The sequence below is a fragment of the Balaenoptera physalus genome (assembly GCF_965194825.1).
Source record: "Balaenoptera physalus genome assembly, chromosome: 11".
In the NCBI taxonomy this organism is placed as follows: Eukaryota; Metazoa; Chordata; class Mammalia; order Artiodactyla; family Balaenopteridae; genus Balaenoptera; species Balaenoptera physalus.
This window is the reverse complement of record NC_138896.1, coordinates 11,130,166-11,145,803: the sequence shown is the minus strand read 5'-3', so window position 1 is coordinate 11,145,803 and position 15,638 is coordinate 11,130,166. Positions and strand designations below refer to the sequence as shown.

Sequence of the window (15,638 nt, the reverse complement as noted above, 5' to 3'; positions counted from 1 at the left end):
TCTTACATTACTATGGTGCATTTATTATAATTAATGAACCAGTATAGAGACATTGTTATTAACTAAAGCTCAGAGTTTATTCAGATTTCCTTAGTTTCTACCTATTGTCCTTTTTCTGTTCTAGGATGCCACATTACGTTCCCTTTGATGATTTTTTGCTTGTTTTTATTAATTTTTAATTACAAAGAAAATTTGTGAATATATTCTCTTATTAAAAGTTAAATATTACTGATGAAAAATCCCTTTAGCAACCCCCCGGTTCTTTACCCTTCCCCCAGAGGCAAACAGCGTCAAAAGTTTAGACCATATCCTTCTGGTCATTGTTCTGTGTATTCATATCCATAGACAGATGTATCAAAGGATAGAGTATTCTTTTGCATTTCTTAAACATAAATTAAATGGTTTTGTTCTGCACAGGTCATTCAACTTCTCCCTGTTTTTACTCAGTAATAGTGACTGCTGAAGGTTTTATGTCAATATAATGAAGCCTAACACATGCTTTTAAACTGAGGTTAAATATCCACAGCATGAATACGCTATATTTTATTTGTGATCAGTTAACTGATAAACATTTACATTGTTTATACTATTTTTTTTCTGCTTCACTATTATGAATTTGCAAAGAATATATCCCTGTGCATATTTGTGACTGTTTCTCTCAGGCACTGTATTCATTCACGGGGGCTGCCGTAACAAAAAACAAAAACAACAACAACAAAAAAACCGAGTGGCTTAAAAAAACTGAACCTATTGTCTCTGGAGGCTAGAAGTCCAAGATCTAGGTCTCAGCAGGACTGTGCTCTTGCTGATGGTGCCAGGGAAGGACCTTTTCCAGGCCTCTCTCCTAGACTCTGGTAGCTCCTCAGCATGCAACTGCACAAGTTCAACCTCCACATGGCCTTCTGCCTGTGTGTGTCTCAGTGGCTACATTTCTCTTTTATAAGGACACCAGTCATATTGGCTTAGGGGGTCCACCCTACTCCAGTATGACCTCATCTTAACTAATCATATCCACAATTACCCTATTTTTAAACAAGACTATATTCTGAGGGACTGGGCAGGGCGGGTAGGACTTCAACATACGAATATTAGGTAGACAGGGCAACCCTATCAGTAAAGCACATCTTTGAGCATTCACCAAAATATATGTGCATTTAAATATTTGTAAATTATATGCGTGTGCTTTTGTACTCATTTGTGCATTATACAACCTCCTTAGGTCAGCTCCCCAGGAAACAGACACCAAGGCTCTGAGCTGTGCATGCTGGGACGTTACCAGGGAGAGAAGGTGAGCTCAATGCAGTTGCCAGCGAGCACTCAGCTGGTCCCTGGAGTTCAGGGCTGGATGGCCCCTTAGTGCTATTTAGAATTGAGGTAAGGGGCTAGTCTTTCTACCCCCAACTTGACCAGTCTTCGGACACAGGCTGACCAGGTTGGGCAAAGCAGCTCCCCTGGGCCGAGGGCAATTCCCTAGGAGTCGCTCAGCCATAAGCCTTTGGCAGTCACCCTTCCTGCCAGCTGGGGAACCAGCTAGAAAGGGCATCGAGGCGGTGCTCCACCGCACCCTCCACAAAAATAGATTCTCAACATGAAATTAAAAAGGATGGTGTACAGTTGAACACAAATAGAAGTTACCGTATTTTCCCTGATACTGAATGAGTCTGGCATATCCCCTGAGATACACAGAATCCACCTTCTAGACCATGGCTGGGTCATAAAGAATATGCATTTTAAATTTTCATAGAAACTGCCAATGGTCTTCCTAAGTGGCTACACAATGTTATACTCCCATCAGGAGTGTACAATGGTACCCATTTCATTTCCTCGTAGTCTCACCAACACTTGAAATTATCAAACTTCTTAATTTTCACCAATATTGCATGTAAGAACATCTCATCCATCTAATTTTCATTTCCCTGATTCCTAGAAAGGTTGAGAATCTTTCTCTATTACTACATCTTCATATCTTCTCCCCTCATTCTTTTGAATTCTGTGTCACTTTCTTAGCGACTCATAGGCATTACTTGTATCTTTGAATATTGAACCTCCATTCATTCTTAAGCACAGTGAAATCTGAAAACCACACTCCTGTTCTTCCCCCTCTAGCTCTCTTCTTATCTTCCTGTGATGAGTTTCTCCATGAGACTTGTCGGACAGCTCTGGTATTGTCTACTTGGAACCAGAAGGTTTGGGGTCTCAGTCCCAGTGCTGTCACTTACTAGTTGTGTGCATTTAGGTAGTTAATATGGTCTCTCTGATCCTCAGTTTTCTCATAGGAAAAAATGAGAATAATCTCCCTTCCCAGGATTGTTTTGAGGATTTAACAACATTATATATGTGAAATCTTTATTGTTACGGCTTATTTTTTTGGACTTCATAATAGAAATATAAAAGTTTATATAGGTACATTCTCTCCCCGCTGCCTGGGGTTTGTCCATCACTCATTTATTCGTTTGTTTATTGCTCACTAAAGGGAGATGTATTCTTGCTAACCACGTGCTGTGTTAAGCATTGATGGATAATGTGGTCCCGTCCTGAAGGAGACCAGTGGGGAAAGTAGATTTAAAAAAATGAAGAGTGCACTTACTAAAGATAATGGAGAAACTCTGGATTCTTTCTTCTCATGTTTCAAAGCAAGTACTTCCATCCTTCCCAGACTTGGACTGGAGGAAGAGAACTATACATACAAATGCCTCCTGCATCGCGATGAATCAGAACTTGACATTCCCTGAGCCGTGCCTTAGCCCTGGGCAGGGTGACTGCGCTAGAAGAGGCATGTAGGAAAGTCCTGACTCCTGCATGTCCAGCCTCCTTGTTGCAAATATCAACAGTTTAGGCAGCCTGGCCGTCTTGCTAGCTCTCTCTTCCCCTTTCTGCCAGTGAGTAGGTAGAGAAGGCCACTAGCTGTGCCCAGGCAGCTGGCTACTTAAGGGGATCTGTCATCTGCTCTGCAGGTCCAGCCACATCCTTCTCTCTCTCAAGCGCCCCTGAGTATTTAAGCCATAAGTCAGCTATTTGGGATGAAAGGGAGGACAGATTCAGCCCTGAAAGGAAACCATGTTTTCCAATCATGCTGTTATCAGACAGCCCTGCCTTTTTCATAAGCAGGGGTTTGTCCATCTCTTAATAACGGATTACTTTCCCATTTCTCTGTTGGTCTTGAGTTAGCGCTCCACTGGTTACAAAAGCATGGTCTGTTCAAGAAGTGGTGAGAAATTCCATGACACTGAACATTCAATAAGGTTCACTGGGTGAAAGTACTGGAAAGGTAGGATCCAACTCAATTGTGGACACATTTATATGCCAAACATTGTAGCGGTGGACATCTGAGTGTTTAAAATAGGAGAGTAGCGTGCTTAGATTTAATTTTTCAGTAGATGAAGACAGCATTAGTGTAGTGGAGGGGCAGGTAGCAGGAAGCTTCCATTGTCAGCAGATTCTTCTCCCCTCCGCTGGGGTCCTCTTCCCCAGCCCACCACCACCCTCTCTTTATCCTACCAATCTCAGGGATATCTGAAATACAGTGCAAATATGCCTGCCAGCTCTCTTGCCAGCATTCTGACTGCAAGGTTAGGGATAGAAATGTGCTTAACATGAAATCGCGTATAACAAAGGCAGGAAAAGAAGTATACAAGCTGAATTTGCCTCTGAAGCCTAAGATGCATTTTTCAAATGTCTTTCCCTCCACTCACCGTGGCTGACACGGGGCCGTGTTGTTCAGGCATCTCCCACCTGGCCTCTGTCCCACACTTTCTCCAGCTGCACTTTTAAACTCTTTCTTCTCTGCTGAGATTTTAGTTTTTTTGTGTTTTCTTTTCCTGGTGGCCTTTTACAATCTTCCATTGACATAGAACTCACTGCTTTAAAAAGTTGGTTTTATTATTATTGAGGTATGCTGAGGGCAACAGATCAGGAGATAACTGCCATTGAAAAGACAGCTTGTTATTCACAGTTCCCAAGAAACAGGGTGGGGCAGGTGGGGGCACACGGGGAAGCACCAGGGTCTGCCAGGAGGCAGAGAGAGCAAGGGGAAATGTGGGCAAAGCCTTTATGGTGGTTTTTGTGGGAAGGAATGCATGAGGCAGGGTAAACAAGCTTTGGATTGTCTAGTTTGCATGATTTCAGCGGGCTCTGAGGCATAGGGGCTGTCCCTAGTTGCCTAGTACCTGGCTGTCTTAGTTCAGGCTGCTATAAAAGAATTCCGTAGACTGGGTGGCTTACACAACAGCATTTCTTTCTCACAGCTCTGGATGCTGGAGGTCTGAGATGAGGGATGCCAGCACAGCCAGGTGCTGGTGAGAGCAGACTGCAACTTCTCACTGTGTCCTCACCTGACAGGAAGAGAAGAAGCTAACTCTGTGGCCTCTTTTTATGAGGGCACTCATGCCATTCATGAGAGCTCTACACACATGACCTAATTACCTCGCAAAAGCCCCTCCAAATCCCATCACATTGGGATTAGAATTTCAACATATAAATTTTGGGGGGACGCAAACATTTCATCCATTGCACTGGCCATGGGGTGATTAAGGCAGGGGATAGCGCCCCAGAGTGTGAGAGCCCCATAAAGGAGATGGCTGGGGGTGTGGGGTGTGGCTGGTTTGCATATGAAAGGTGAGCTGGCAGGAAAGTCCTTTACTATCTCTAGGAATTAGCTAGTCCTGGGAGGGGCAGGCTCTCCAGGATCAGCATGGCCCAAGATGTCAATGCATCAGAATAAAAAGACAAAATTACTGTACTCTTCTTATGATTACTCCACTCAAATTCTTAACGGAATGGACAGATTTAAAGGGCAATACTTTCGTTTATTTGACATCATTTCCCTTTATGTGCCATTATCTTTTCTTTTCTCCACTGTGTTTTCCTTTCTTCAGTGTTTCCCTTTACTGGTCACAAAGTTCATTCTCTTATAGAGAATCTCTTTTCAACCAACTCATGATCTCCGTCTCTATGCTGTCTCTTGTATTGACTGTCTCATGTATATCTGTTTACGATTGTTTTTAGGGACCAGTTTTTGTTTTGGACCATTTTTAAAGTCTTTATTGAATTTGTTACAATATTGTCTCTGTTTTATGTTTTGGGTTTTTGGCTGCGAGGCATGTGGGACCTTAGCTCCCCGACCGGGGATTGAACCCGCACCCCCTGCACTGGAAGGCAAAGTCTTAACCACTGGACCATCAGGGAAGTCCCAGGGACCATTTTTAAACTGATCTACCTCTCCCCAGGTTGAGGGCTGAAGCCATGACTTGTTGATTTTGGTAACTCAACACTCTTCACAATACCTTACGTGCAGTCAGGGCTCAATCTATGTCTCCAAAAATAAATGTTAAGTGCTATGTCATATGGTATCAGGCCAAGGTTCTTTTTTAACCAACCATTGAGCTTTAACTTTGAAAATAAAATCTTTTGGAAAAACACCTCACTCAAGATTGCACAGCAGGGTGTAGGAGACACTTGTAGAGCCCATGCCTGTTAGAGATTATAGATTGGAGTGACATTAAAGATGATCATCATGATAGTTTACTGGAGTACGTTGATAGTGTTTGCATTTTAGAATATGCAAATTCTGTCCTCAAGTAGACTTACCTCTCCACAAGGCCCCCAAAATAAATACGTGCATAGAGAAATGATATGCAAAGTTAAACGACACTTTTTTTTTTTTAATAAGATATGAGGTACATCCTTAGCTTTTTTTTTTTTTTTAATTAATTTATTTATTTTATTTTATGGCTGTGTTGGGTCTTCATTTCTCTGCGAGGGCTTTCTCTAGTTGTGGCAAGTGGGGGCCACTCTTCATCGCGGTGCGCGGGCCTCTCACCATTGCGGCCTCTCCCGTTGCGGAGCACAGGCTCCAGACGCGCAGGCTCAGTAATTGTGACTCACGGGCCCAGTTGCTCTGCGGCATGTGGGATCTTCCCAGACCAGGGCTCGAACCTGTGTCCCCTGCATCGGCAGGCAGACTCTCAACCACTGCGCCACCAGGGAAGCCCCTGACACTTTGTTTTTAGCTGGGATTTCAGCCTCTAAACTACAGTGCACCTCTAAGGGCTGGACCAGATCCTGTCTCAGTGAGCTCTACCTAGGATCATACCAGACAGAGGCCTGCTGTCCTTTGTTCTTTTCCCCAAACATAAGCCTTCAGACTGTATCACTATGAAGAGAAGAAAGGCCAATTCAAATGTCCAGAGAGAGCCAGAGAGTAAGCAGGAACCCTGGCCAACACTTGAACAATGCTGGCCTAGGTCTTTGGCCCCAGGCTTTCTTAAGCCAGCCAGGAGTCTACTCCGTGTGGGAAGAAAGAGCATCTAAAATCGATAGTAAGAGAGGGATCATGTCAGAGGAGCTGAACGGGGGACAGACCCATCTTTTAACACGTGACGCCTCCAGCCACTACACCCACCACCATGTCAGCCAATCAAGTGTCACAAAATGTGACCAAAGACAGCAACACCTCCTTTGGGGGGTGAAGTTCTCTCCACCCCACCCCCAACCCGAGGGAAGCAAGGAAAGAGCCTTGAGCTCTTTTTTCTAGAAGCCAAGGATCCAGGGCTCCTTCCAGCTCACCTCACCAAGCCCCACCACGTGGCCTCAGGGTACGGATTTTCATTTTACTTCTGCCCTAACTTTACCCTGCACTTGATTACCTCTCTTTGTAATCAGTTTCTTCTCTTGATCAAAACAGGTGACAGCGTTAAGGTTTCCGTCTCCACAAAGAACGGAAAGTGTGTGTAGAAAAGCTGGCTGTAAAATTAACCATAATGCATCCAACATGGTATTGAAATTCTTCAGCAACTACTCATTCTGTTAGGCAGAAAATGGTTTTAGATCTTGAAAAGTCAAGTCTACTCTAGTCTACGTATTTGGATCCACACTTTATGTAAAAACACATATGTCGTTAATTCCTAAAGGCATGGGGAAGATAGGTTTGTTTTAGTGTAGAGCACCTACCGTGTTTTTTCCTACAAAGCTGACTTTCCATCATTTACTTTCGTTTCAGAGCCTCTCACTCTTCTTCCAGGGCTTATTCCACTAGATTTCCCCAGAAAAACTTTTTTTGACTGATTCCGTCAGTCTCAATTCATAGAGCTATGAGGACCTCCTCCCCTCAACTGTTTTCTTTTCTCCTTTTCTGAGTCTTGAGTCTTAACACTAACGTATATGAATACTTTTATTCCAGTGTAGAAAGCTGAGAAGCTGATTCGAGCTTTCAGTCTTTGTATTTATGCTTCCACACAATTTGGGTCTTTTCTTCCTTTTTTTTTTAAGAGTAGATGCTTCTTGAGTCAGGGATAATTTCTGGGGCTTTGGTTGGAATCATCTGGTCAAGAGCAGTTCTCTGCACAGAATGAGCATTCAATAAATATTAACTGACTCGTGGTGACAAAGTAAATGAAGATGCACTTATAGATGGTAGAAAAACCAACACTTTGTCCTCGTCTCTACTTTTTCTACATATTGAAACCCTCATTCCTTAGGTTATTTTTTTTCCCAAGTTATAATAGTTATTTTCTAGGAATCTTCCCTTAGGCAATATATTTCACAGCTTAGATACTTTCTTCAGATGTTGGAAATTATTGGACATGTAAAAACATATATGACCCTGATCTGGTAAAAAAGCCTATTATAATAAGAAACCCTTCATTCTGCCCAATACAAATGCATATTAATTTTGTATTATGTGCAAATATTTAGTCATGGGTCCATGTACACATACATCCATTAAGCAGTCAAATACTAAATTAAAAATGGCAAGCTGAAAAAAATTCTGAGTGCAAAGGTGTGATTGCTTTGAAAATAGCCAATTTAGAAAAGAGTTCAGCCTTTAATTGGCCAAGTTAAATAAGGCACAATTACCACTAACTTGGTCCCCAAAGATTGGCTCTAATCGTGTCATGTTTAACTTGGCTGGTTAAATTGCAAATAGTGTTCTCCTTTTCTGATTTGGTTCATTTCCCTAATAGAATGCCTTTCTATGGCTGACTTTTTCTTTCCTGACAGCTTTTTCTGTGAATGGAAACTCCATGGATTGGGAGTACCTACTTTTTTTTCCAGAAAAACAGCAAAATGTATGTATGGTCGTGGTTTTTTAAAGAGTTTCTGATACAACTTTATGAGTGTGTAGTTGTACAAACGTCAGAACTTCATCATCAAATTCATATGCATATGTCAAAGCTCCTCATAAACCTATCTCAAAATACGCTTGCAGATTTTTGTTTTGCTTTATGTTTACAGGTGAGAAAGAAGAATGTTCTTTTTATACTAACTTTATCCTCCTCTGTTACTGAGAGGTGAGTAGTTTAACTTATACATTTAATGTTCAATTAGCTGGCTCAAGGATTCCACACAGATCCACAAGGGCACAGAGAGGGATGGTTAAATATTTATCTCAATTTCTAAGAGCATCAGAATTCAGAGAAGGCCAATTTCTTTGTTCAGAATGGTCAGTTTCATGCAGAGCAGATTAAAAGGGCATCTCATTTCATATGTAATACCATGGAATGCATCAACCTAAAAAAAAAGGAAATCTTTTTCTCTGGTAGAGAAACATATATATACGTACATTAAGCATTCATTCATTTACTTAAAAACAATAAACATTTAAGGAGTGGTAACGATGTGCTTGGTTCTATATTAAGCACTTGACATGCAGAAATTGGTAAGACACAATCTTTGCCTTTAAGAAGCCTATACGTTTTTATTGGGTTATTTGCAAGTGAGCAAGTCAAGAACGAAATGGTTTCAGATTCCAAATTTTAGCTCTTTATGCCTCTTTTTTTTTCTTATTAGTTATCTATTTTATACATAGTAGTGTATATATGTCAATCCCAATCTCCCAATTCATCTCACTCCCCGCCCCCGCTTTCCCCTCTTGGTGTCCATACATTTGTTCCCTACATCTGTGTTTCTATTTCTGCCTTGCTAACCGGTTTATCTGTACCATTTTTCTAGATTCCACATATATGCGTTAATATACGATATTTGTTTTTCTCTTTCTGACTTACATCACTCTGTATGACAGTCTCTAGGTCCATCCAGTCTCTACAAATGACCCAATTTCGTTCCTTTTTATGGCTAATATTCCATTGTATATATGCACCATGTCTTCTTTATCCATTCATCTGTCATTGGACATTTAGGTTGCTTCCATGTCCTGGCTATTGTAAATAGTGCTGCAATGAACACTGGGGTGCGTGTGTCTTTTTGAATTATGGTTTTCTCTGGGTATATGCCCAGTAGTGGGATTGCTGGGTCATATGGTAGTTCTATTTTTAGTTTTTTAAGGAACTTCCATACTGTTCTCCATGGTGGCTGTATCAATTTACATTCCCACCAATAGTGCAAGAGGGTTCCCTTTTCTCCACACCCTCTCCAGCATTTATCGTTTGTCGATATTCTGATGATGCCCATTCTAACCAGTATGAGGTGATACCGCATTGTAGTTTTGACTTGCATTTCTCTAATAATTAGTGACGTTGAGCAGCTCTTCATGCGCCTCTTGGCCATCTGTCTTTATAACGCAGAACATGGCTTAGTTTGTCTTCAGCATCTCTCCCTTCGTGTCACCACCCAGTTCTGTTTGGCATCCGTCCTCAGTGACATCCCTCTCTCCCCTCAGCTTCCACGGCTCTCACGGGCTCTCCAACATCAAACCGAACTCTTAGGAAAGAGCTAATTAGTCTATCTTGTTACAGCGAATCATCTAATAAGAACTCTGTACTATCTCTCGCATGGTTGTTTGCCTTGAGGCAGAGCCAACAAAACCATATGTTTATGAAAAAAAGATAATTTTCAGATACCTTCAGGTATATTATTTACCTAAGAATAAGCTACACACACCAAGGCATTTTTATCTGAATGTGCAGCTTCAGTCCTGACACTTTCCATATTTTCTATTCCACCAAGTCAGGATGTGCTTTCAGGCCAAAAAATGTGTTGAGGGTGTGGAAGGATGGAGGGGGGGATGCCCACAATATCCCACCCAGCTTTACAGATGGGCATAGCGATGGTCCGGTCTGTACATTTATTATCAAAAGTAATATCCTGATGTGGCTTTATCTGATGTGTTCTTTCGGAAGGATCCAGGCTTGTGGCCTCAACTAATAAATTCTCTGCATTAACATATCGCTCTGTCGTAAAGTTTGGATTTTCGGTAACACATAAACGATAAAATGAATCTGTATATAAAATGTCTGTTAGCCTTGTTGATCATTCAACGCACAAGCAAGTAAGTGAACAAATAAAAACCCACCACTACGTAATGTAAGGAACCTGTGGACTAAAAAGCCCAAAGTTACTGAAGTCTCAGTAATATAGACCCTATACCATAAAGAATAATTTACAATTAAAATATAATGTTTTCTTCTGGGATTCAGGAGAAAGTATCTACGGGACATGCTGATGTGTGTGACAGGAATGTCTGATACCACAGACATTTTTTGTTGTTTTTTAAACAAAATCTTACCAATAGGTAAGTAGGTAAAGAAGGAAGTAATCTTGTCATAGTTAGAGGATGCCCCGTCCCTATCCGTACAACCACACGCTCACATGAGCACACATCTGCATTGTGACCCTTGAAGAGGCGTCACAGAGCAGAGTCAGAACATCTCTGCTTATATTTACCCTGACAGAGCCTGAAGCCATAATAGTTGGGCTTGGCTTGGTGCCTAAACTGCAAATTTGTAATTAGTTCCAGAAAAACAAATGATACTCAAGTCAAGAATGAGCTTGGGAGAGAGGGAGGAATCTGATTTGGAATGTCTGCATGTTCTTATGAAATCATCTGTGAAATACGGGGAATCTTGAGTCCTGGGTTTTAGCTTTGGCTACTAACAAATCTGATTACCTTGAATAAGTTACTGAGGCTCTCTGTCCTCCAGTTTTCTCCTATTTGTAATGAAGGATTGCAGTAAAAAATTTCTGTCTACCATCCATCATGCAGATGCTGCATGCTACCATATGTAGAAAAATACATTCCAAAAACAAATACTAGGATGCCTAAAAATTCTTTCCCATGAACATTCAGTTCTTTGGGCAATAAATAAAAGAAGACAAGATTATTCTGCTAAATACAGCCTGTCATTTCAGATGACTCTGACCCATCTTTCATCAAGCATACCCTTCTGATGGTGGAACAAATTCTTGGATTTAGAAGGAACAGAAAACATGATGCTTCAACATCATCAAATGTCTTAAGTCACCATCCATGTAGTAAAGGGATCCAGGAGTGGAACTAACCAGAGTCTGATGCTACAAGGGCTGGCCAATCACTGTATGCATGGGACTTGATCCCATCCTTTTTCTGGATTTCCTAGTGACTCAACCGTACACCATGAGCTAAGGCATCATTGGACAAGAGGAATGTGCCACTGGGTGGACCGAAGCCAGGTGGTGATAATTTAGGGTTCCATGTACATGCTCAAACATTCATGGCACAATGACGCAAAACAACTTTGAAGCACAGACTCCTTGGAAAGGCCACAAAACATACTCAATTACCTTCTGCCCGAAGTGATCTTGTCCGACTCCTGTTGGAACTCTTCCCCTTCCACACTCCTATTTGTTTGGTTGCTACCTTTTCACTCAGACCTTTATTTTCCCCTAGTAGAAACAAAATGTTCAAAATTATAATTTTGTCATCACAGAAAATATCGACTCTATATTCTGAATGAAAACAAAATCCATATTAAAAACACATAGTCAACAGGCACGTTGAAACATGCTTTGAGATGATTCCAAGTATGTTTATATACAACTGGACTCATTCTCAACTAGACCATCCCTTTTGGGAAAGATCTTTTGGGATATCCTATTATAACAGTTCTGTTACTATTAACTTCTGGAATTATTTGGAAATCATTCCTCCTTAATTAGCTTGGCTAATTGAAATTTTATGTATAGGATTAAGACAATTTCACCTTGACATTGGTTTTTATAGGTTGTGTAGGTTCAAGTGAATAATCAGGGCAGTTCCTGAAATTCAAGATCATGTTCTGTCTGAAGAAAGAAGGAAAACATAGGGCTTTCTTTTCTTAAAACAACAGAGAGACCAATCATTCATTTATTCAACATTTATCTAGCGACTATGTGTTAGGCATCGTTCTAGGCACTGAGCAGCCAGAAAGGAGTAAAACAATCTACTTTTGTGAATCTTCTCTGTAAGGATACTCTGGGGACTGGCAACATGTGGTAGAAAAGGATAGATTTGCAAAGTTATATTTAGCCGTGGCTTCTGCAGGTTTTAGTGCCACTGCAATTGTATGTAATGGAAGCGAGAACTCTTGATATTTTATCAGAAATTACTAATACAACAAAAATAGGCCAGAAATAGAATAGGTGGAGAAAATTGTCTAGATTTAATAAATTCCTATAATATTAGTTATTTTTACACTGCAAATTTTCTCCTGAACTTACTTTTTGTGTGACAAAGAAATGTTATCTAATAAAATAGTCAAATTGAAGCTATATGCCCTAAGAAACAGAATGACAGAATAGAAAAGGCAATAGCTTTTTCTTTTAGTTCTGGACATGAAGAATTATCCCTGAACCTCAGTAAGCCTCAGTTTTTCCCTCAGTAAAATTGAAGAAAGAGATTGCTATTCCACCTTGGAATTAAGTAGCATTTATAATTATTGTATTCTTCTTTAGGACAGGCTAAATTTGTGAGAGCAGAGACCATGTCTGTCTGTTCCCCCATGTTATCCCAAGTTACAAAGCCTATGAGGCATTCAGAAATATTTGTTGAAAGACAGTACACATTTGTTAAAGACTGTTGTGAGGGTGACGTGAGAAAACATATGACAGATTATTTGAACGTTGTGAAATATTTTTAAGTTAAACTCACTTTGTTTCCTGCTTTCTTGATATTTTTGCAGTTTGGATAAATGCTTGACCTCTCTTTGGGGATAACCAAGTTGCTTACCAGGAAAACCTTGGTCCCAAAGTTTGAGAACAAAATGTAGCTTACTAGCTAGCTACACTAGCAGTTTTTCCATTTTGCCCTGAGATGATCTATCATTCCCCAGGGATTTCAAAACAAGGTTTCAAAGTGAAACTTCATCGCAGTCTCTGAAAGCGTCTTCTTCTGTTGGCACCAAGATGGGATTTTATGATGTCCAGTGGTTCAGATGCATACCCCAGCAGCTTTCTGAGTCAGGCTTTGAAACAACCCATCTTTCTGTAATGAATAGTCAGGATAGAGATCCACACAAACCCAAATCAAGAAGAGATTTGGACAGTGTCCTGAGAACGCATCACACTAAGTCGTGTAGTACTAATCATCCATCAGTCCCACCCGGTTGCTCCTTAGGAGGAACCAAATTCTTTCCCAGCATTTCTTCACCCAAGTCCACTGCAGCTGGCTACCTCCAAGTGGGGTGTCCGTCACCATCCCCCACCATCCTCCGGGGCAGAGGGCCCTGCTAGTCCTCACTCACAGCTCTAAGTGAGCTCAGCATTTCAAGGAAAAGCATTTTCTTGAAAGGTCCCTTCAAAACAACGGCCCTCATAAATTCCCTGTGACATCTCTGGCCCCTTGGTGTCTTCCTTCTACTTTCCAAAGTAGATGGCATGTCACGTGCGTGGTGTGTGAGCCCCTCGTCTCTGCTACAGACCAAGCAGCCCCCAGCCATAGGCTTCACCTCATGACTTAGCTGGTTCCCAGACTCGACCATCCCTCCAACTCCCTTCGGTGCCACCCAATTCCATCTCAAGCCAAACCTCGTCCAGACGGTGACCCGCTGAAGCTCTCATCATGGGTATCCGAGGGCTGGCTCCTGGCGGTTCTGCATCACTGCCCAAATCAATCCATGTAGGACAGTGGCATGATGACCACACCGTCTGGCAGCACGTCTGAAGTGTTCCATTTATTTCCCTTCAGGGACGTCAGTGTATATTTTTTCCTACCTTCAATGAATGCCCTGTTGAAAACCCTAAGGAGAGACAACTAACTGTGAAGGACATTTACCATCAGCACGTAAGTTCCAAGGCTTTACGATGTGTCTGACAGAATCAGACACAGATACTTTACCCTGGGCACTTATAACTTCCCGGAAAACCCGCATTGTTCTGCCCACACCTGGCGCCCTGCTAAGTGCTGCTGACCGGTGACTGTACCCAGATGTACACTGAACCGTTGCTGTTTAGTTTCCTTCTCTCTTTCTGGAGGTGAAGGATTTGCTGGGATCAAATCCCCAGGGGAGCAACAATAAAGCTAAAGAATTTGGGTGCTGAGTAATATAAGGCTGAGATGGGCTCCCAGGGAAGTCTTGTGTAGGGAGCCATTCTCAGTGTGTGAGTGTGTGTGTGTGTGTGTGTGTGTGTGTGTGTGTGTGTAGGGGACAGGGGATATTGTGAAGTCTAGTAGGGAAAGATTAATTCTTTTGAACTACCAAGAAACCCAGGAGAACATACATCTGATAGTAATGATGAGGAAGAAAAGCTCTTTAAAATATTTCTAAAGGTTGTTCCTGGAAAGGAAGGAAAAGCTAAGATGTTCCCCCCACTTCCCTCTCACCTCCTTCCCTCAATGTTATATTTAGATCCTTAGTGGAGCAGAGTTCCTCCTCCCATCCAGCAGCCCAGGGCAGCCCCCGGTCGCCATGGTGCCAGAAGATGCCAGGACAACACCTGGCTTCCTGAGCTAGACTGCAGATGCCCCAGCCCCACACAGACCAGCAGAGGCTGCGTCCCAGGGGGCTGTCCACGTGGGCACCATGGGAAGGCCTGGTCGGGGGGGCCTTCACAGCCTGGGACAAGGCCAGGGCTGACAAACGCCAAGCAGCTGGAAGAGGAACAAGTGGGACTTGGGAAAGGAATGGAGTAAGCTTCAGGAGAAAGTCGAAGCTGACACTTTGCTGGCACAAAATGACATTTTATCAGCTATTGGGAAAACGGGCCACAAGTGCTTGGTCCTAAGGGATTTGAGTGGTATTTATTTTTATTTTTAAATAATTCCAGACTTAGAGAAAAGTTGAAATAGAACAAAAAATTCCCATGATAGCTTCACCCGGATTCCCCAAATGTTAACATTTGCCTTTACCGCATTTGCTTTGTCATTCTCTCTGGATGGATGGATACGCAGATGTATAGATATAGATACGGATATATTGATATAATTTTCTTTCTGAACTAAGTTGCAGTTATTATGTCCTTTTGCCCCCAAATCATTCAGATAATATTATCTAGTTGATAGACCTTTTCCTAATAATGTCCTTCATGGCAAAATAATTTTTTTCTGGTTCAGGGTTCAGTCCAGGATCATGTGCTGCATTTAACTGTCTCATCTCTTCAGTCTCCTTTAAACTAGAATCGCTCTAGAGTCTTTCTTTGTCTTTTACGAACTTGAAATTTTTGCAGAATATTCCTCCATTTGGATTTGTCTCACGTTTCCCAGGTTTAGATTCAGATTATGTACTTTTGGCAGGAATGTCACAGAAGAGATGTGTCCCCCTCACCCATTGTATCAGGAGGCAAGTGAACTTGATTGGTTCCATTAGCAGTGAGGCTGACTTTGATCACTTAGCTAAAGTTCAGTCTTCTCAGTTTCTCCACTAAAAAGTTACAGTTTTCCTCTTTGTAATTAAAAATAATCTTGTGGGGAGATACTTTACAATTAAGTCAATATCCTGTTTGTCATCAAG

General features: G+C 41.7%; 1 long non-coding RNA gene across 7 annotated transcripts in view; it reads right to left on the bottom strand.

The window, feature by feature from the left end:
• The window catches only part of LOC309638851, a 192,258-nt gene that overhangs the window by 78,568 nt on the left and 98,052 nt on the right, over window positions 1-15,638 (bottom strand). For 3 of the 7 annotated variants that reach the window (XR_014251344.1, XR_014251345.1, XR_014251346.1), the window contains exon 3: window positions 11,497-11,598. This is a non-coding gene — a long non-coding RNA (uncharacterized lncRNA). The other 4 variants (XR_014251348.1, XR_014251350.1, XR_014251347.1 and 1 more) reach the window with 3 other exon arrangements.